The sequence below is a fragment of the Peromyscus maniculatus genome, chromosome 1 (assembly GCF_049852395.1).
Source record: "Peromyscus maniculatus bairdii isolate BWxNUB_F1_BW_parent chromosome 1, HU_Pman_BW_mat_3.1, whole genome shotgun sequence".
Lineage (NCBI taxonomy): Eukaryota > Metazoa > Chordata > Mammalia > Rodentia > Cricetidae > Peromyscus > Peromyscus maniculatus.
Window position 1 is genome coordinate 146,068,029 of NC_134852.1, and position 20,697 is coordinate 146,088,725.

The following is a 20,697-nucleotide window of genomic DNA, read 5'->3' on the forward strand; positions in this document are numbered from 1 at the left end:
GCTGGCCTCAAATTCACAGAGGATCCTCTTGTTTCTGTCTCCTGAGTATTGAGATTTGGAGCATGCTCCACCAATGAGTTTTGAAATGACTGCAAGAAGAGAAGGGAATGCTTAGTGCCCTAATGGGCATCACCAGCATATCAACTAGAAAGTTCCATTTCCTAAATGCACAGCCTCCTTTGAAATATCTTCACTAGTGGGGCATGCTGCCACATGCCTGTAACACCAGGTCTTGAGAGGTAGAGGCAAGAAGTTCTAGAGTTCAAGGTTAGCCTGGTCTACATGAGACCCGGTCTTGAACAACAAAACAGAAACAGCAACAATAAACTTTGACTGTGTTCTAGATTTTCAAGTTGGTAGACTGGTTCATTTGTGTGGCTGGCCTCCTCTGTAGGCAAGGGGTCCTTCATGGTGTGTCTCCATCTGAATGTGAATGTGGATGTGGGTGTGGTTGTTCCTGCTTTTATCAAAGGCAGGTTCGTTCCATGGCTGTTTCTCTGTGTTTTTGTAAGGTGGGCTAACAATAGATATCAAGAATTTATCAAGCTGAGAAAGAAGGAAGCCTTCATTTGTACTTACTGAGTCTTATGGTCCTGTTATCTGGTGCATCGCTGTTAGATGTCATCGATTATGAATGGCATCCAACTCCGCTTGGGTAAATGGTATCAGTGGGAACAAAGGGGAGGCTCACTGCTGAAATCATTTTTTATGGGATGAAGATTTAATTGTGAATCAGCAATCTCTATTGTCTTGATTGTCTTGGAACTCAAGCCAGCAGCGTTGACTTGTGCATGTTGGTGTGAACGTACATTAAACATGACCCTGTGGATTTCAGCAGGTTTTTATTTTTATTTTTTTAAATGTGCCTGCCATGCTGGAGTGAAATATTCAAGGGTCAGGCCCCATGGATTTATCTTCTCACACACAGGACACAGATTCTGGTTGGCTATAAGCATGTGACCTTTGTGCTTCTTGGCACTTCACTCTGGGCTGGCTTGTCCAGAGTCAGCCTTCCTTCCTCCCATTCTAGGGTTTCCTAGCCTCTTGGTCCATTGCCCCGATGCCCATCAGTGAGCCAGCAGCTCTCCGAATGAGTGATACTGCGGCAGCTGCTTGCCTGGCTCCTCAGACCCACCCCACAGTCCTGTTTAAAACCCAGCAAGAGGTTTGGAAGCCAATGTCCTGCCTAGCAATGCTAAAGTGACGTCCTGTGTGTCTGTGTTTCCAATGTGGATCAGCACATCCGGGCAACAGCTCCAGTCTTCTTGGCCTTGACCTTTGCCTCTGTGTCCTGAGTCGGGCCACTCAGTGCCCAGCTTTAAGAATATGGGGCTGGGAGATGGCTCTGTGGTAAAGCGCTTTCTGCACATGTTTGAGGACATGAGTTCCAACTCCCAGCACCTACAGGAAAGAGGTGGGTGCCTGAGACTGCAGTGCTGGGGGTGGGCGGGGACAGGAGAATCCTGAGGGCTGGTTGACCAGCTAGTGTAACAGAATAATGTCAAGCTCCAGGTTCAGTGAGAGGACCTTGATTCAAAAAGTAAGTGATTAAGGAAGACATCCCAGTGTCAGCCTTCGGTCTTCACACTTGCCAGCAAAGGCTGATGCACTGACATTCATGGTCACACACACACACACACACACACACACACACACACACACACCAAATAAATAAGTAAATTTGCTTTTGGCTTCAAGAATCTTTCTTCTTGACTTGGAGAATCAGTATGTGAGGAGGGGACAAGGTAATCTATTCTGTCTTCATTAGAAATTTGCCTCCTGGGCTGTAGACAAGATTCTCTGGCCCATTTTGTTTTTCTTGGCAAACATTTGCGACTGGGCACAAAGCTTCGGTGAATAGTCAAAGAATTATTTCTGACTTCTGGCATCCGAAACTGGCGTTTGAGTGACTTGGAACTTTGGACAGTCTGATTAGGCAGTGCAGGTAAGCTCCCTGGGGTTGGGGACTGTCACAAGCCCTCGCCCATGCTTTGTGGGATGGCCGCAGAGAAGCCAGGCTGTCAGCCCTATCAGAATGAACACACCAGCTGAAATGTACCTCATTTCTTCTGCTCAGCTTTCCCAGGAGGATGGAGATATTTAAGCAAGATATGCCCCCAGCAAAATTCACAAACACCGACTACTGTGACCACTGCTGCGCTGTAATGTTAACATCATTACAGAATCAAGGGGGCTGTTTGCAACTTCTAAAGAAGTATAGAATTGGGCCTCAGTATGTTTAGGCACCATGCTGTTTGCCAAAAGGACTTCACTTTACTGGAATCACCCTTGACTTTCCATTTAAAAAAAAACAAACTTATATTATATTGGCTTTCAAAAGAGTCAAAGTTTTTCTCTTTTGTATTGGGTTAGGAGGAGCCTTTTCAGCAAGGGCTACCCCTTTTCATTTTGCAGTTAACAATAAACTTAACAAAATGCCTGCTATGTAAGTGTGAAGGGTTGAGTTCAGTCTCAACAAGCATATAAAAAGCTGGGAGTGGAGGTCCACACTTGTAATCCCAGCCCTGGCAAGGCAGAGACAAGCCAATACCTGGGAGTCACTGGCCGGCTGCCCCAGGCAGAGCAGTGAGCTCCAGGTTCAGTGAGAGATCCTGTCTCAAACATAAGGTGGAGCACAATAAAGGAAGATGCCTGATGTAGACCTCTGGCCTCTACATAGGCTCAGACCCATGCACATGCACACACATGAACAGGTACACACATATGGGCTCACACACAAAAGACAAAACAATAGACCTGTGGAAGCAATTCTCCATGACCAAGGGTCTTTCATTTGGATCATGTCTGTATCTGAACGGGTTCCTGTGGCCTAGAATCTAGTGAAATGGAGTGTGAGCGCTAAGAATTTGTGGAAGACAAATGATTAAGGTTTAAGTACATTCTCCAGACCCAAGGAGCGTCTCTATTTTAAAACCTAACAGTGGCCACAACCAAGTAAAAGCAAATGATTCTGTAAAGTGACGGTTTCACCTTGACTCATGGAAATATCAAAGGGATAAAACTGGACAAAAGCAATAGTATCAAACAGCAGCTGGGCCTTCATCAGCTCGCCCTTAACGACTTCTGCCTCCTCCCCTCGCACTTACAAAGCATGTTGAGTTTTCTCCTCTGAGTCAATGCTCTTTGGTGTTGGTGTGAATGGCCATGACAGCAGGGCAATAATCTGAGATTTTTCAAAGAATAGTTCCTGGCCCTGGTCTTTGAGGTGGGGTGCCCTTAGGTGGAAGTCCAGAGTGACGTGAGTGGGCAGAGCAGGAGCTGCATGCCCTGAGCTGGCCTTTGGAATAACAGGAAGGAGCAAGAGTAAGTGTGCCGAGAGCAGGAAGAGGTGCAGCTCTGTAAGGCGTGTGGCACGGGTCTGATGGGAGCCCTTTGCGTGCACTTGGGTTTTCTGTCAGTTCCCGGCTCCCTGAGCTTCCTTTCAGATTAGTAGAGCTTCTGGAAGCAACAAGAGGTTCCTTCCACGGCTGACCCCTGGAAGCCGGTGAAGGTCTAGCGTGCACTCTGGGAACTGAGGGTGACTCATGGCCTTCCAGTCCCATTCCCTAGAGAGCTTCCACCTTTTTTCTAGAAGTGCTTCCCAGAGGCGTCTGGTAGGAAGTCTATTGTCACACACAGAGGCAGGCAATCCCCATCAGTCACCCTTTCCACTTGGAGGGAAAAAGGAACCTGGGTTTTCCATATAAACTCCTGTCTCGTCACCGCGCCTGCGGCAGACCCTGACATTCATCTCAAAATCCATTTCAGCTAACAGAGAAACATGGATTCCCCAAGGCCAGGATGGCTGCCATGCATCATCCCAGTTGGACAAGAGGTAAAGAGGGAACCCGAGGGGAGCCTTCCTTGTCATTTTGGGTTTCTGGCATGCTTGCGTATCATATAATTTCCAAAGTACCCAAAATGTGGGTTAAAGAATACTGCTAAGGCTTTCGAGAAACAAACATTGGCAAGCACCTCTGTTAGCTTTGTCCAGCCCTGTGCGGGAAATCTGAGTTTGTCCCAGAGCCGGTTTGGCCCTGCACTAGGCCCAGCTGTGGCCATCCATGCCCAGGGCCCAGCAGGGAGCCACTGTCTGTTCGGGCCTGGAGGAAACCGGTTTGGAGGGCCATCAGATCACCAGGAATCAAAGGTGAAGTTATTCTTTCTAGTGACCTGAACTGTTTCCACCTATTATCAACTAGGCATTTTTTTTTTTAATCATCAAGACTACCCTCTTGATCGTCCTTTGGGGTTTGGGAAATGGCACTTTAATTAAAAGTGACACAGTGAGAAAGGAGGAGGAGGAGGAGGTTCGTGAAGCAGGGCATGGGTGCCAGAAGCCAAACCCCCCCCCCCCCCCCCCCCCCCGCCCCATGTCCTGTGAGGTTTTCCTGACTGTAGAGCTCAAACGGTAGGAGCAGATGGTGAGAGCAACAGCAGAGCAGTGCCAGCTGCCTGGGGAGAGAAGTGGCATCATTCACAATGCAGGGGGGGGGGCGGGTAGACAAGAAATGTGAGTCCCATTGTGGGTCTGAGTCACAGGGAGATTTCCCAGACCCACTGGACCTCTGAATTAGGAAGAAGGTCGGGTGCCAAGTACAAGGACAGAAACATGGCTGGGAGCTTCCTCTCAACGGCGTCTCTATCAACAGAGTGTCCCACGGCAGTTGGGACCTCAAGCATCAGATTAGACGGCGCCATCTTTTCAAAACCTGCCGATCTGAACGGGCTTTTCAGAACCTGATATGATGTGAAGTTTAATATAAGGTATTTAAAATGTTAGAGGAAGGATCCCGGTGGGGTTGTGGAACAAAGAGACTTCACATCACGGGTTCTCCGCACAGTTTGATAGAAATAAGCAAATGCAAGAGGAGAGACTGGGCCTGTGCTATTTTGTGGTGAGGGCTAGGGATCTCAGTGATCTTTTAAGAGCTTGTTGATGACACTGGAATGTTAAACTGATTCCAGACAACTCCACAGGCTTGTCTGCAATGAGAAATAGTATGGATAAGTGAGGCCTGGAAACGCATGACTGTGATCCCAACATTTGGGAGGCTGAGACAGGAGGATTGCTGTGAGTTCAAGGCCACTCTAGGCTACATAGTAAGATGTGTGCTTGTTAAAGCTGCTGTATCATGCAGCTGCTAAAAAAAACAACATTCTGATGTTGATGGAAAGGATTATTTGGAGAGCAGGGCTTGGTCTGTTTCCTGTTTTGCTAAATGATTTAAATGCCTTATGCTTAAAGCACAAATTTCACTATTATAAGGTGCATCCAATATAGGACACTTAACAGTTTATAGAGCATGCTCAAATTTATTATCTCCTGTGGGCCTCATACATGATTGAAAAACAATCTGGGTATGCCTTGCCACCTCCATCTTGAAGATTAAAAATCCCAACCAGGGGCTAGAGAGCCAATTAAATGGGTAAGAGCCCTTGCTGCACAAGTCTGAAGATCTGAGTTCCAACCCCCATTCATAACGTAAAAAATCAGGTGCAGTCACATATCTGTAACCCCAGTGCGACGGAGGGCAGGGACGAGAGGATCCCTGGGGCTTGCTGCCTGCTCCACATTCAAAAAGAAACTGTCTCAGGGCCTAAGGCAGAGAGTGATACAGCAGGACCACAGAGGGTCTCTTCGGCTTCTGCTCCTTCATTAGTGCACACATACAACTAACACACACACACGGGGAGGGGAGAGAGGGAGAGAAAGGGAGAGAGAGGGGAGGGGGAGAATGCAGAGAAAACAGACCCAGGCAGGCTGGAGAAGAAGCAAGTCATCAGGACAGGCAGTAAGATCTGTGGTGGCTAGCAATCCGCTAACATGATAGTTTGTGGATGAGGTGTGCATGCGTGCGTGCGTGTGCGTGTGCGTGTGCGTGTGCGTGTGCGTGTGCGTGTGTGTGTGTGTGTGTGTGTGTGTGTGTGTATTAGCATGTGAGTGCAGGTACCAAGGGGCCCAGAGGCATCCCCTGTAGCTGGAACCATGGACAGCTGGGAGACACCTGACATGGTGCTGGGATCTGTCCAGACACTTCACAAGAGCAGTACATGCTCTTAACCACAGAGCAGCCTCCCAGCCCTTGTGCTACCTTGACCATGAACTGTGTGCCATTTCCTATAGCAGACCCATAGGTTGACCTTGGCAGAGTTGTTCGAAATCCATTAAAGAAAATCAACAATCGCTTTCCAGTGTCTCTCTAACTGGCCGAGTCCCTTTCTTACTTATACACCAGTCAGCTCTCACAGCCACCACCCAAGGTAAGGTCATCCATACACGCTGAAAGGAAGGATTCCATTTGGAAAATATAATTTTGCAGCTGGGCGAGCACACAGAACACACCGACAAATCAGAGCGTTCTATGGGCTGTGCACGTGGCTGGTGGGTGGGTCATTGTATTTTGGAACAACCTCATGGCCGTCAAGTTGATCTTGGCCAGGGTTCCCAAAGATTTCCGCCTGTTATCTGCTAACCAAATTCAGTTTTCTAATCTCTTTTCACACCCTCGCCAGGTTTCCTTCCAGCACAGCCTGTCCACTCCCTCACCGAATGTTTATCAGTGTCTCCTGCAGACTCGTAGCTGGATATGGTTTTTAAAAGAACAAGTGCTGTGGAGGCTGGGGAGACGACTTAGTCGGTCAGGGCCTGCCATGCAGGCATGAAGACCTGCCTTGGTATCCTTGATGCTCACATAAACATCTGGGCACTGTGGCACACACCTATAATCGGAGCACTAGGGAGGCAGAGACAAGAGAATTCCTGGGCCTCACTGGCTAGCCAGTCTGGACAAATCAGTGAGCCCCAGGCTCAGTGAGAGACTCGGTATCAAAAACATAAGGTGGAGGGTGATTGAGAGAGACACTGACACCATCAGCTTCTGGCTTCCACCCATACCCTCACACACCTACAGCATACACATGCTCACATACACACACACTAAAAAAAAAAAAGTGTTAGGTGCTAGATCTGATTTAGTTTGCAAGGCTAGTGTCTGAGGCCTTGCTCCAGCAAGAGCAAGTGTGTATTTTGTGCAGGAGCTTAGAGGAGACTTGGATAAAGACAGACGGTAAGCCAGTGGAGACCAGTAACCTGGTAATTTGATAGCCTTGTTCAAAAAAGCCAAATGACTTGGACTTGTTCCTTCACACACACACACACACACACACACACACACACACACACACACACACACACACACGCCCGGAGTTACAACTTCCTTGTCTAAACTATGAAGGACTATGTAAAGATTTTTACAAAGGTCTCTTTAAGACAACATTCTGTGATAGCTGGATTTGAGCTGATGGCAGAGGTCCTCCACAGACCGTGACTGACAGTTGTCTGTCAACCGTGACTGTGGATCCTGCTGTCGGTCCCCTTCCCTAACGGGATGGGTTTGTAAATGATTATCTTCACGATGATAATCTCTGTTTTGACAACAGCCATTCTGCAGCCCTGCTCGGCTCACTTCTATTTGCTTTCTGTCTGCTTAAAAAAAAAAAATGATGTGAAGTTTTATTTAAAAAGCAGTCAGTTTTCTTCCCGTTCTGCCGCTCATGGGTAGGAAGAGAAGACAAATGCTGGGGTTCTGTGGGCTTTGACTTTATAAAGTGGACCCCAGCTGTAGCTCGGTGGCCAAGCATTTGCCTAGTGTGCAGGAGAGTCTGGGTTTCAGGCCCAGAAATGCAGAAGAAGAGGGTGGCCCCCCACGGTCCTGAGATCCACTCTACAGATCGTTCTAGAAGCCACAAGGTGGTTCGTTTCACTTGTGTGTGTGGTTTACTGCAAAGGCCGGTTAAGATGCTTAGAAACCATGAACACCCCAGTATTGACCACCCCCAACACACACACTTGGGGAGTTGGGCAGAGGTCAGACTGGAAAATGCATATTGAGATGTTAGAGGTTCCCCCCCCCACACACACACACCATCAGTCCCAGGAATTTCTAGTTCACAAACCTATTTTGGCTTCCTCCCAACATGAAGCCAGCGCTGACATTCTCTTATGCTGTTTCCTGTTGTGGGCGGATTGATTTAATTTTTAATGAGTGATTCACTGTCCGTGGCCGTGTGTTTTCCTCCTGTTGAGCTGAGTATTAAGTCATGTTTCCTTTAAAACATTATTTTTGATATCAACTGAGCAATGTGGTGCTCAGCTGTGGCGACAAAGGGACACAGTTATGTCCCTGAAGGGATGGCATTTAACCTGCCCCAGGAAATGACAGTTCTGTGACTGCAATGCTCCCCAGAGAGGAGACTACCTCTTAAACATCCAAACTGTTTCTTTTATCACAGCGTTTTCAAAAGCTGTGTAACTTGAAGAGCAGTTTTCAGGGGTTTTTACTATTAATCTAGACCCTTGGAAAGCCTCGTGGTGACTTCCCTAATAGGAAGCCTGGCTGGAGCATCAATTTCCCCATGTTTGGAGGGCTTCCTCCCTGTCTATTAGTCACTCTCTGAGGCTTCTTTCTGCTCATCAGAATCAGCACCAGCAGTACAGATTCCCCCAGAGCTGCTCCTTTTCTCTTTGGTCTCCTCTCTGGCCCAACTCTCTCCTGATGCCACTCCTACAGGAGGAACCCTAGTGTGGAGCAACCTGGCTCCATGAGAGGACTCTCCTTCCTGGCCTGAGCAGGGAGCAGGGAGCCTGCTGGATGAGGAGTCACAGCTTGTCCCTACACCCAACTCAGTGAGACCCCAGCATCACATTTTAGCATGACACCGATGGACTTGAGAATCCATGAGGATGAGGTTGATACACACCACCACCAAAGGGCTCAAAGAGGCAGCGAGAACATGAGGAGGACAAGTGACCTGCTAGATGGGATAGGTCCTGAAGAAACGGCAGCAGCTACAGGAATGAGGGCCAGGGAGATGAGTCAACAGATAAAGGCGATTGCCTCAAAGTGTGATGAAGGGAGTTAGATCCCACATGATTGAAGGAGGGAACCAGCTCCTTCAACTTATTTGCCCTCTGACCTACACACACACACACACACACACACACACACACACACACACACACACCACATACACACAAGCACATATACATGCTCATGGACATGTGCACATGCTAAATATTTGTAAGAAGACCAAAGTAAATGCTATTAATAAAACAATTGAAAAGATGCTATAGCTGTACTTCAGGAGAAACAATCTACAATGGAGCAGCCGAGGGGGTCCTGCTTTGAAAATGATTTACTCTTTGTTTATTTGGTGCCTAACATAGCCTACCCAAGAGTTCTACTACTGAGCTCCTCTCTCCACTCACCCCTGCCCCCCTTCCAAAAACACTAATCTGTTCTTAACCCAACATCTTGAGCCTGGACTCAGGTGATGCCAGTGCTGAGCAGAGGAGACACCCTGTGATAGGTGGCTGTGCCCCAGCTCCCCTAGGCTCACTGGAGCTCAGGAGACACATGTACACTCTAAGAGACAAGTAGCAAGCTGGAGCAACAGCCTTCCTCCCCTTACTGATCTCCCTGCACCCAAAACCCAAGTACCACATCAGAAATCCAGATGCCTCAATGGAGAATCAAACTCTGAGTTGGGCTGGGTGGTGGTTGTGGTAGTGCATGCCTTTAATCCCAGCACTTGGGAGGCAGAGGCAGGCTGATCTCTGTGAGTTTGAGGCCAGCCTGGTCTACAGAGTGAGTTCCAGGACAGGCTCCAAAGCTACACAGAGGAACCCTGTCTCGAAAAACAAAACAAAACAAAGCAAAAAAGCCACCTCTGAGTCGGAAGCCTAAGGCCATTCTCAAAAACCTAGGATCCATGGGACAACAACTGAATCTGGATCTGTAGAAGATGGTCAGGACATCAAGCAGAACTGACAGAGGGTCCTCATCCACAACCCAAACCCCGGGGTCCCAGAGTCATCCCTCCATTTTTATATCTTTAATAGCGATGTGGACAGGAGCCTCCATTTTCTCCCTAGTGTGCTAACCTCCTAGACTTCTTTGAGATGAGAAATGAGGTTTGTTGAGCTCAGCACACTTCCTGAATGTGCCTGCCATGCATAGAGCTACATCCTGAAGATACGTTTTTTATCTTAGTTGGATGAACAACCTGCCAGTTCCAACCCAGATTCGGTGAAAGACAGAATCTTATCAAGAGTCGTAGATAGTGGCTCTGGTTGTCTGGAGTTCTTGGGCCAACAGGCCAAGGTCTGCTTTGAGGTCTTTGCTGAAAGAGAATGAAATACAGGGAGGGGGAAGAAAAACCCAGGAGACTGGCTCACTGACACAGACCCATCAGTCTAGCTGAAGGAAATGCTTATTTTCCTATTTCCTGCTTCCTACTTAATCCACATTTTCTCTAATATGTGACTCATATCTTGAAATCATGCTTGGTCGGATCATTGCTCAGAGCACAGGACCATCTATTTTATCCCGTCTGACTGTGACATGAGGGTGAGGGCCGTCACTGGTGAATGAACTCATTGTCTTTGAGTCCCCAGGACTCGCCCAGCGCCTAGCAGATCTGAGGAAGCTTGAAAACTAATCTGTGACGGTGTGAACAAACAGGCAGATTGGCATGAGGAGAGGGCATTCTGTACCTAGCCGAGGGCAACCCTCGCCGTGAACAAGCCAGACGCATCAAATGCCAGGTCACTCCATCAAAGAGCACTGAAAAAAAAGCTTTTTTCTCTTCCTCTGTTTTCCCCGCAGGCCCGTCCTAATCGGTTTGGCTTGGTTTGTTTTACTTCACTTTAATATCACACTCCCTCAGGCACTGGGGGTACTCTCAGTCCTTGGACTTGGCAGGAGGAGGGAGGCCACACAACCTTCATTTCCCCGTGCCTGAACCCAGTCTTCTCCAGGGCAAACTGAGGAGGCGCAGACAGTAGAACATGAACCCCAAGAAATGAGGCAGAATGTGGATCAAGACACCAAGCCCCCGGAATGTGCACCGTTGTCCATTTTACCTGCAAAACACAAACTCAAAAATATAGCAGGTTTAGAAGGGATTTCAAAGCGAGAGTTCAGAGCCTTAGGCCTCTGGACAGGGCTTTCCTGAGCAGGGCCTGAGGAACTTCCCTGATCACATACCTCTGGAGCCAGCACTGGGAGTACCGAGTGGGGATCAGCTTGCTTTGTGTTCACCCATGGGGGTGGTGGAAACAAGAGTATATATGTGTCCTTTGCATTTAGACTCTGGTAACCCCTGACTCCCTATCTGTTTCTGGAAAGGTCTTCCTTGTCCAGTCACATCCAATGCTCAGTGTTCAGTGTATATGTCCTGCCTCACTGTCCCACTGCCTTATGTTGTCATGGAAACATAACCCACTGTTCAGATCTACTATGTTTGTCCAGCCTTTCCTCATGATATCATGGGTCTTCAGGACAGCGCGCGCGCGCACACGCACACACACACACACACACACACACACACACACACACACACACACACACGCTGCTGTGCTAAAGAAAAGAAGAAATCAACTAACACCTCACATGTCTCAGGCAATCTTCAGTGGTCCCCCTTGTCAGCACCACTGTCTCCTGAGACCTCTTTGAAGGATGTGGCCAAGTTGATCGTGCTGTTTGTAACCGTGCAGCCAGGAGTCAGGAGAGCATGTTGATACTTCCAGGTCCCTCTCTGCTTTATCCCAGGGAAGAGCCCCACTCTGGCTCTGTGCCAGCACCATGCCAGCCAGGACTAGACATTCTGGTTCAACTTGGTTCTTTGATACTACTTGTCTTCCTAACTCCCACTTCCACGGTTTCAACGAGCTAATAGATGTGTTCACTGATCCAACCATTGAGCTTCTATGTCTCAATGTGTTTAGTCACTCAAGTCCTAAAATGAGGCACTGGAATCATGGGGTGGGGGTTCATCTAACAAAGAGAATGAACCTCCTCTCGGCACTGGTGCCGTGATGCCTCTTTCTGTGCAGGCAGAGTGTGTTAGCTCCCAAGAGAGGCCTCCAGCGCAGGATGGCTCTAGCATTCAACATCCAACAGGCTCTCACATCGCTCTCAGAGATGAGAACCCAAAGCACACCTCCCACCTTCTGGATTCAAGAATGAGGTGAAAGGTATGGCTGGTGATGGCACAGACCCCTTCCCCCCAGTTCATGATAGGGGAGGCCTTTCAGGATCTCATGAGCCCTGATGCCTAGTTTCCTTAAAGATCAGGATGTGCTTGGTGTCCCCCTAAACTTGTCCCTAAGCCAGAGCAAGCTAGGAGGAGGCTGGGGCTATTGGCACTGGAGCAGCCTATGCAGAGATGGCCAACACGGAGCAGAATAGAGGAGTCCTAGATCACTGGGCAACTTTGAGGGGAGTAACTGGTGGTTACCCCACTTTCCTGTTAGAGGGAGGAATGGGGGGTGGTTGGAAAGGCTCGGTTTTCATAGTATCCATGTTATGTGGCTCAAAACCACCTGGAACTCTAGCTCTAGGGGAGCCAGTGCCCCCTCTGGCCACTAAGGTTAACTGCATCCATGTAAACACACACAAAATTAAAAGTAAAATAAATAATAAATGTTCTAAAAGGGGTTTCATTCAGGTTCTCAAGGCCTGTACACTCTCAAGGCCCATAGATCCCAAACAGTGCCATAGAGTTGCCTGTGGTAGCTTGGCTGATTGTCTAAATACCGAACCCGAGTTGTAGAATTGGATGGCACCCATGGCTTTCTGTGATTTAATTAGCAGCATCTGCAGTAGGTTGTTTTAAACTCCTACATGGAAACCTAGTTTCCAATGATGCTACAATATTCAATTATTTATTGAAGGGATCGCAGGATGGCTGCAGTGAGCACCACCTACATTTGCTGAGTGCCAAAGGGAAATAGTCCAGTTGGATCCCAATCATCCCTCCTTGCCTCATTTAGCATTCTGTCCATGTTTATCCATAGCACACATTAAAAAGTTATCTTAGCTCACCTTGAACCAAATGGATTTGACCTCTATTTATAAAATAAGCCTTAGTGTGAAAGAGGGAGCTTTCTTTCAGAGTTCAGCAAGCCATCTGCCTCTGGCTCGTTCCTGGGTTAGATGTCAGCCTTGGGGTGAGTCTCATTTCTCTTGGAAAACTCATGTTGTGGACATCTTGTTGCCAGGAATCAGTGTGATTGACTTTTCACTTCAGAGTGATGTCAAGGCTCGTGTTATTCCCAGTGTGGACATGGAGTGGTGAATGATGTCTAATTATTTGGAAAGGAGTAAGCTTCTTGAAGGATGTGCACTGTTGGGAGCTTCTGTTGCCTGGCAACATGTAACTTTACCGGTGTGTCACCAAAGACATTTTAAAGGGCTAGAGACACACGTTGAGACAATTGTATGTTAAGAGGAGAACCTGGAAGCTGTCCTATTAGAACGATGGCTTCCACAGTAGAAAGTAAATACTGAAGAGCAGATGTGGGTGCAGAGCACATACCCACCAAACACAGGTGTGAAAGAGGCTGACTCCATCTTTCCTTGCATCTTTCTGATTGTTGGGTTAAAGTTTATTCAAAATCCACCCCCTTCCCGTGTGTGTGTGTGTGTGTGTGTGTGTGTGTGTGTGTCTGTGTGCGTGCGCGCGCGTGTGTGTGCATGCGCGTGTATGCACTGTTGTGCAGATGTGCATGAACTTGTGTGGAAGCCAGATGTGGACTTGGGGGTCTTCCTCTATTGCTCTCTACTTGACTTATTTATTTGTTTGGTTGTTTTTGAGGCAGCGTCTCTCACTGAATCTGGAGTTCACCGTTTAAGCTAGCCTGGATGGCCAGGGAACCCCAGGATCTGTGTGTCTCCACCCTCCCAGCACCAGAGTTACAGAGCAGCACATCAGGTCTTTCTACATGGGTGTTGGGATTCAGGCTCAGGCTCCCCTGCTTGCACAGCAAGCCATTTACTCACTGAGCCATCTCTCCAACCTCGCCAGATCCCTCTTTCCCAACAACACTGTATCAGTCTCAGGTCCGCTTCTTGGTATATAATATGCCTATAGCTTCCTTTTGCCCTGTCTGAACCATTGCGGTAGGAGACGGTCTCAACAGACTCCTGACTAGCCAGTCCACCACCTAACTGTCCACTCCTGTTCTCAGTCTCCTTCCCTGTCAGCCGCTGTGCCCACGTTTCGAAGGAGAAGGAAGGGGGCAGGCTGTGTGCTCAGACGCAGGGCTGGTGTGTCCAGGCCGCCGTGAATTACTGTAAATGTCGCAACCCTCATTTCTTTTTGAAGTGGGTGTTGTAAGAAGTGTGCCCATTTATCACGGCAGCCTGCGTCTGAGGTCCCCACAGCATTCTTTCCTATGTGGAGAATGTTTTCTTTGTGTCACTAAAACAACAAAACTTCTCAGCCTGCATGGGGAGGGGACACTGGAAGGGGGGATGTGAGGGACACAAAGCAGAAATGAGAGAAAGAGAGAGAGAGAGAGAGAGAGAGAGGATGCTACAACCAAATGATTCAAACTTATATTAACTTAATTTATTTGAGTCAAACTTAGACTTAATGTTTTCCTTGGACTTCAGCTCCATAATTATCTGCTTTTTCCAAATAGTAGCCCCTAATATCCAAGCCCCAGAGTATTGCTCTCTTTATAATAACACCCCCTGTCGGAGTGGAAGCTGGCTACTGCTCTGAGCGTCCTGATTGGCAGGAAGAGTAAAGGGAAGCTCTCTGTGGCCACTCTCAAGGCAGCTCCCCCTGCCTTCTGAGGGTGCTGCTGGGCTGGTGTCGGCATTCTTCTCAAAAGCTGAGTCCTTGGGTTAGACCCTCAGAGGATCAGCATCCTTGAGTTCAAGTCCAGTTCGGCCTTTGAGTGGTTCATCTCTCAGAAAGCCAGGACACTGAAGGCTGAGAAGTGAGATAACCTTCATATTTCTTAAGGTAGAGTTCTCAGACATTGGCTAAGTACAGTGTGTGTGTGTGTGTGTGTGTGTGTGTGTGTGTGTGTGTGTTGGTGTGCAATGGGGACAGCAAGCTTATTCATTGAAGAGTATGTGATACTTAGTTTTAACTAATAACTCGTCACATCTTAAAATCATTAGAGAAGAGAGCCTCGATTGAGGGATGGCCTAGATTAAATTGGCCTGTGGTCATGTCTGTGTGGACTGTCTTGATTCTTAATTGTCATAGGAAGACCCAGCCCATTGTGTGTGACACCATTCCCTAGGCTGGGTCCTGAACTCTCTAAGAGGAGAAAAAGCTATTTGAGCAAAAGCAACAGGCGGGCAACATGGGCATGTTTGTTCTTCTCTGCTCTTGCTCTCTGTGGATGTGATGTGACTAGCTGCTTAAGCTTCCGCCTTAACTTGCCCTCGGTGATGGGATTGTAGCCTGGAAGTGTAAGTCTAATAAGCCTTTTCCTCCTCGAAGATGTTCTTGGTCAGGGTGTTTGATCACATCAACAGGAATAGAACCAGAACTGAGTGAATATGGCATATCTCCCAACAAGAAAACATGTAGCTCCTCCTTCCGACTTCATCGCTTCTGCGGTTTAAAAACCATGTCTCACATTATCGATGGCGCTATGAATGTTCTTCCTAACTGCTTACTGCAGGGACTCAGTTGACGCCTTATAAGACGTTAGCTCCTTTTCTAAGTCCCACTGCATCCATCACATTTATGCTAGCGTGCACACACGTGGCCCTCTGAGCTGCCCATCAGCGCTGTGGGATGGAGCTAAGAGTCCACTTAATGATGTTGTACATGACGAGGTGTTTGTTTTCGGAAAAGCCTGTGCCATGTGAAGCGAATGGCTTGATTTAAGTGTGCGGCGTGACTTCGATTGCAAACGGAACGCACAGCAGCAATGCTGCAGCAATCACCATGGCAACCAGTGGAAATAATGGCCCCCTTCGGGAATAAAAGAGATCTCAGATCCCCCTCGAAATCAGCAGTGTTGGCGGTTGGCGGTAGAGGTGGTTTTCTGCGATTGTTTCAGACTTTCTTTATGGACAGAAAACAAATGGGCAAGAGAATTTTCAGAAAATAAATGGATTTACAGACAGCTCATGTGATCATCTAAGCCACGGAGAAAAGCAAGACAGCAATTCTAGCTGCTGATGAGCAAGTGCTCAGGGGCATTCCATCCGCGAGGCTGTCCACAGGCTGTTAGAAGCCTGCTCCCTGTCCCTGCCACACAGAGTGGCTCTGGATGACCCCGTTGGCCTATGTGACCATTAGCGACTTTGCACATTTTCTTATTAGAGACGGAAATACCAGCACCCTCACACAGACATATAGACAGGCAAAACACCAATGCACATAAAATAAAAATAAAATGAAACAGGGCACATAAATATGCAATGCCTCCTTGACACGTGGAAAACACTCAACACACAGTACTTCAGATTCTCAGGAAAAAATTAAAACGAGTGCCTGGATTGTTCGTAAGAACAGTCTTTCAAAATGTAAAATGTAGGATACTGCAGCGAGCAGTTCTCCTGGAAGGATACGCTGGGGCTGCAGGGGCATCCCTGTTCCTCCTGCGAGGCCTGATGCTTTGTTAACACTCTCTCTACACATTTGGGGCACACCTGCGCTGCTGCCCTGAGACCTGGAAGCACAGTGTCTTTATGAAGTGGCATGTCCCCAGGGATGTGATGCAATCTGAGTTTACTTGTGGAATCTGAAATAAAGACCCTAGCTGAAGGATGCTCCACTCCATCACAGGGGGAGGAGGGCTTCCTCGGCCGAGGCGGCAGCGGGAGCTTCAGACTTCCAGATAACAGGATGGGAAGTAAAACCGAGCGCTCATTCATTCCCCTTTTTATTTTAGGATGTGCTATGAGAGAGGTAAGAGATGATTTTGATAGGAAAAGTTATCTCTCCAAGGTCACGTCATGCCTCAAATAGAAGTGTTTCCTAAGCCGAGGGGAGTGGGCGCTGCTAGTCAGCGGATGGAGAGTTTCGGGTTTTGGCAAGGTACCTCAAGCCCACGACACTTCACTGTGTATTATACGCTAAAGCATCTGTTAAAAGGCTAATTCCAATTTAAATGAACGTGTCACAATAAAAAGAAACCTCTCTGGGCCACATTTAAGGAAAAACACTAACCCCATGTGCCTAGGAGACTCCTGGCCTCCTGTCTTCCCCTATTCCTGTCGCAGCTCAGTGAGCTTGGCTCAGAGAGCATCCTTTGAAAGTGAACTGTGAGCACTGACTTTTCCTCTGAATCAAAACCCAAAGGGGGCGCCCATGACTAAGGCCTATCATTGTGCCTTCTTAGTCCCTGTGGGCTGTGAATCCACCTTGTCCTGGGAGTGGGGCCCCTCTTACAGTCCGGTCCACTCCTCTCTAAGCTTGGTGGGCAGAAGGCTTCTAACCACCAGCTGGTGCTGGCCACTAGGATTGCCCTGTGTTTTATTTTATTCCATCATTTTTTTTTCTGATTAAAACTTCTTTTGGGGGTGGTGCTGGAGAGATGGCTCAGTGCTTAAGAGCACTGGCTGCTCTTCTAGAGGAGCCAGGTTCAATTCCCAGCATCCACATGGCAGTACACAACTGTCCGTAACTCCAGTTCTAGGGGATCTGGCACCCTCACACAGACATACAGGCAAAACACCAATGCACATAAAATAAAAATAAAATAAAATTTTAAAAATTCTTTAAAAAACTTTTTTAATCAGTATGATGCTGTGAATGATGGATTTATTTTGAAGCATTTATTACAACAAATACTCTCTCCTGTAAATGCTCCTGCTGCATTCTTTGCTGTGGTTTCACTTATGACAGGGTCTTATTATATGTATCTGACTGGCCTGGATTTACCATGAAGACCAAGCTGACCTCTGTCTCCTAGGGTTAAAGGCATGTGCCATCACACCCAGCCCTGATTTCTGGTGATGGTACAAGTTTTAGCAGCCAACAGCCTCCAAGGAAAATGATCAAGGGAACACCTGCAAAGATAATATAGTGCCTTGTGCATTCACGGCCTGCTTGGAGCCACTCACATTATAGGCCAGCAGTCTCCAGTGCCGGTTATCTGCTGCATAAGCATTCATGGACGTGGGATACAGATGGAAAAGGGAATTCCCAGAATGTCCCTTCTATCGCTGCTTTACATTGTGAGGCATATGCATTTTCCAACCATTTTTAATTTGCTATCCAATGCTGGCACTCAGTAACTCAGAAACATCGTCACAACAGTTCTGTTTCAAGTGTGCACAGGAGCTCAGGCTGCCATTTGTAAAATGCACCATCCACGTAGTTGTCGGGTGCTGGGCACTATGCAGATAAGGCATGCCCGATGGCGTCTTCTTGTTCCCCTAGATTGCTATCTAACATGTAAGCAATTTCTCTTGAACTCGATATGTAAGAACCAAATGTCCAGCCGGGCGGTGGTGGCGCACGCCTTTAATCCCAGCACTCGGGAGGCAGAGCCAGGCGGATCTCTGTGAGTTCGAGGCTAGCCTGGTCTACCAAGTGAGTTCCAGGAAAGGCGCAAAGCTACACAGAGAAACCCTGTCTCAAAAAACCAAAAAAAAAAAAAAAAAAGAACCAAATGTCCATTGAACTAAGAGGATAAGGTTTAACATTTGGAACAAACATCTTTGGACTAAGATGAAAATGTCAACGGTGGTTTAGGAACCATCCACCAAGAAGCAGACTGAGCCATGATTTGAAATTCCATCCTGAAAGAGGAGGGGTGTTTATTCTTTGCTTTTGTTTTTGTTTGTTTGGTTTTATTCCCTAGCTGAGTTGTTTTCTTCCTCTCCTTTAAAAAACACAAAAAAACAAAAACAAAAACAAAAAAAAACAGCTTATGGCTTAAAACTACATCCTTTTGACTGACTAGTGTATGTACTCACAGAATTATATTTGCAATGTTCTGGTTGTTTTTAAATTGCTAATGAGGCTGCTGTGTTGGGTAAGCACAGATACTGGCTTACCTGTGAAGTGTTTCTGCTGTTTGTGAGATCAGCCTTCCCACTGAGAATCAATACCAGGTTTCACTTTACATTGCAGTTCCTCTAAATCAGTTTATCCGTGAGCCCAAGCACTATAAGCTCTTGGCTTCTCCACCCAAACCCTTAGCTGCTCCCATAGGGCACTGTAAGAATTCTGCTAGAATTCATGGATGTCTCTGTCCAGAAATACAGAGCCAGCCATCTTCAGAGGTTTCCTGTCTCCATAGATGATGGTGTCCAAGAACAGGAAGCTGCTGTTCGGAATCTACAACTTCCCTGGGTCCCTGAGCATCTGAGCCACCACATGGCACATCTGCAGTGGGATCTGTAGTTCACTTTAGCGTGTGCCTTTACTGTATTGCATGGTTGCAGAAGCTAGGGAGGACAGCATGATGAGACAGGACTTCCGTTACCTTCCTGTAAGCTTGGGATCTGTGGTAACTGCTCTGTATTAAAGAGAAGCCTCAGTGTGTGTGCGAACATGTATTATGAGTGTAGGGCTGGGTGTGCAGGTGTGTGTGTACGCACGCACGCGCATACTGTGAGAAGAACAGACCCAGAAAAAGGTGAGGGGAGTGTTATATGGACATTGGAAGGGCTTAAGAAATGAAACTTGCTTCCCAAGACTGGCTTGTTCACTTAGTGTGCTAAAGAAAAACTCACAGAAAATAAATCGTGAGCACTGGTAGAATGCTAGAACTTTCTTTGCATGATATTTTATCCCAGGGCATATGTGGGAATATCTGGGATCTATCTCTAGTTTTGATAGCCACTGAAATCCTTCTGCTCCAGTCACTTCTCCAGGGACTTTCAGCGTTGCTGGATGAACCTGGGATGCCTCCGACCCCTGCACTCCAGACAGGCTCCACAGACTAGGGGCTGCCACACCTGCTCAGGGCTGGACCTTGAGGAAATGCCCTCGTTATAGGCCATGTGCTCTACATCCTGATGCTCTGAACCTCCTAGAGGTGCTGAAGTGTTCTGGGGGACAATAACCATGACGGGGTTCTCAGATTAGGGGAGAGCAGCCACACGTCAGTGAGCAGACATGAGAAAGCTCCATGAGGATTTGTAGTGAGCGTTTGTAAACATTGCCGAGGTCCTTCTTGGCGTCTCCTTTCTGTCCTCCATAAACGAACTCATTCTGTCCTTTTTGCAGAAGAGGCAATGGCAGTGTTTCCTCTCCTCTGCTCTCTGTAGGCTGGAGGGCAGCCCTGCCTCAGCTGCTGTATCCAGCAGAGCCTGGCTGCTGGAAACCTAGCTGTGCTGATGGAGGAACTCCAGCCCTTGGCAGCCAAATGCTCACCAGAACGCCTCCAAAATCCACGGTGGGTGGGTCCCGGATTGGAAGGGCCAAGCTGCCATGGTGTAATTTGCAGCTAAGCCTGAGTTGTTCTTAAGTGTTTAGTCTTGATCAACCTCTCAGGGATGTGAGGGAGCCGGGAACATCAGTTCCATCCGGGGGGATGTCGGGGAGGAAACTTTCAAGTAGTTTGGGTTGTATAAAGGTCCTGGTCACTTAGTCAAAGTCTCCCTTAGTTAAGACAGTGTTCTGCAGGAGAAAATTGGTAGTGAGCATTACTTTCTAGTCCCAGGGGCCTTAGCAACTGTGAAGAGGTGGGAATAGGGCACTGCCAAAAAAGGAACTGTGCATGCGGGGGGTGGGTGGTGGGTGGGGGCAGGCTCCCACACTTGCTCTTCACTCGCCCCTGTTTGGGTACTCAGTATTGCAACACAGAGCAACACAGAGCATGCTCAAGCGGCTGAGCCAGTGGATAAAGATGGATGGATGAATGGAGCTACGTCAGCTCTTAACGCAATATTGGGGCACCCTGGGTCTCACACAGCATGG

The 20,697-nt window shown here is 47.8% G+C and overlaps 1 protein-coding gene across 4 annotated transcripts in view; it reads left to right on the top strand.

The window, feature by feature from the left end:
* Ptpre (protein tyrosine phosphatase receptor type E) overlaps positions 1–20,697 on the top strand; it is a 149,891-nt gene that overhangs the window by 65,268 nt on the left and 63,926 nt on the right. The window contains exon 3 of one of the 4 annotated variants that reach the window (XM_042285282.2): positions 3,769–3,835. The exons of 2 other annotated variants lie outside the window; for them this stretch is intronic. The gene's annotated coding sequence lies outside the window, so the exon portion shown is untranslated. Of the gene's footprint in view, positions 1–3,716; positions 3,836–20,697 lie in introns of those variants that run through there. One more of the 4 variants, XM_076554404.1, reaches the window with a different exon arrangement.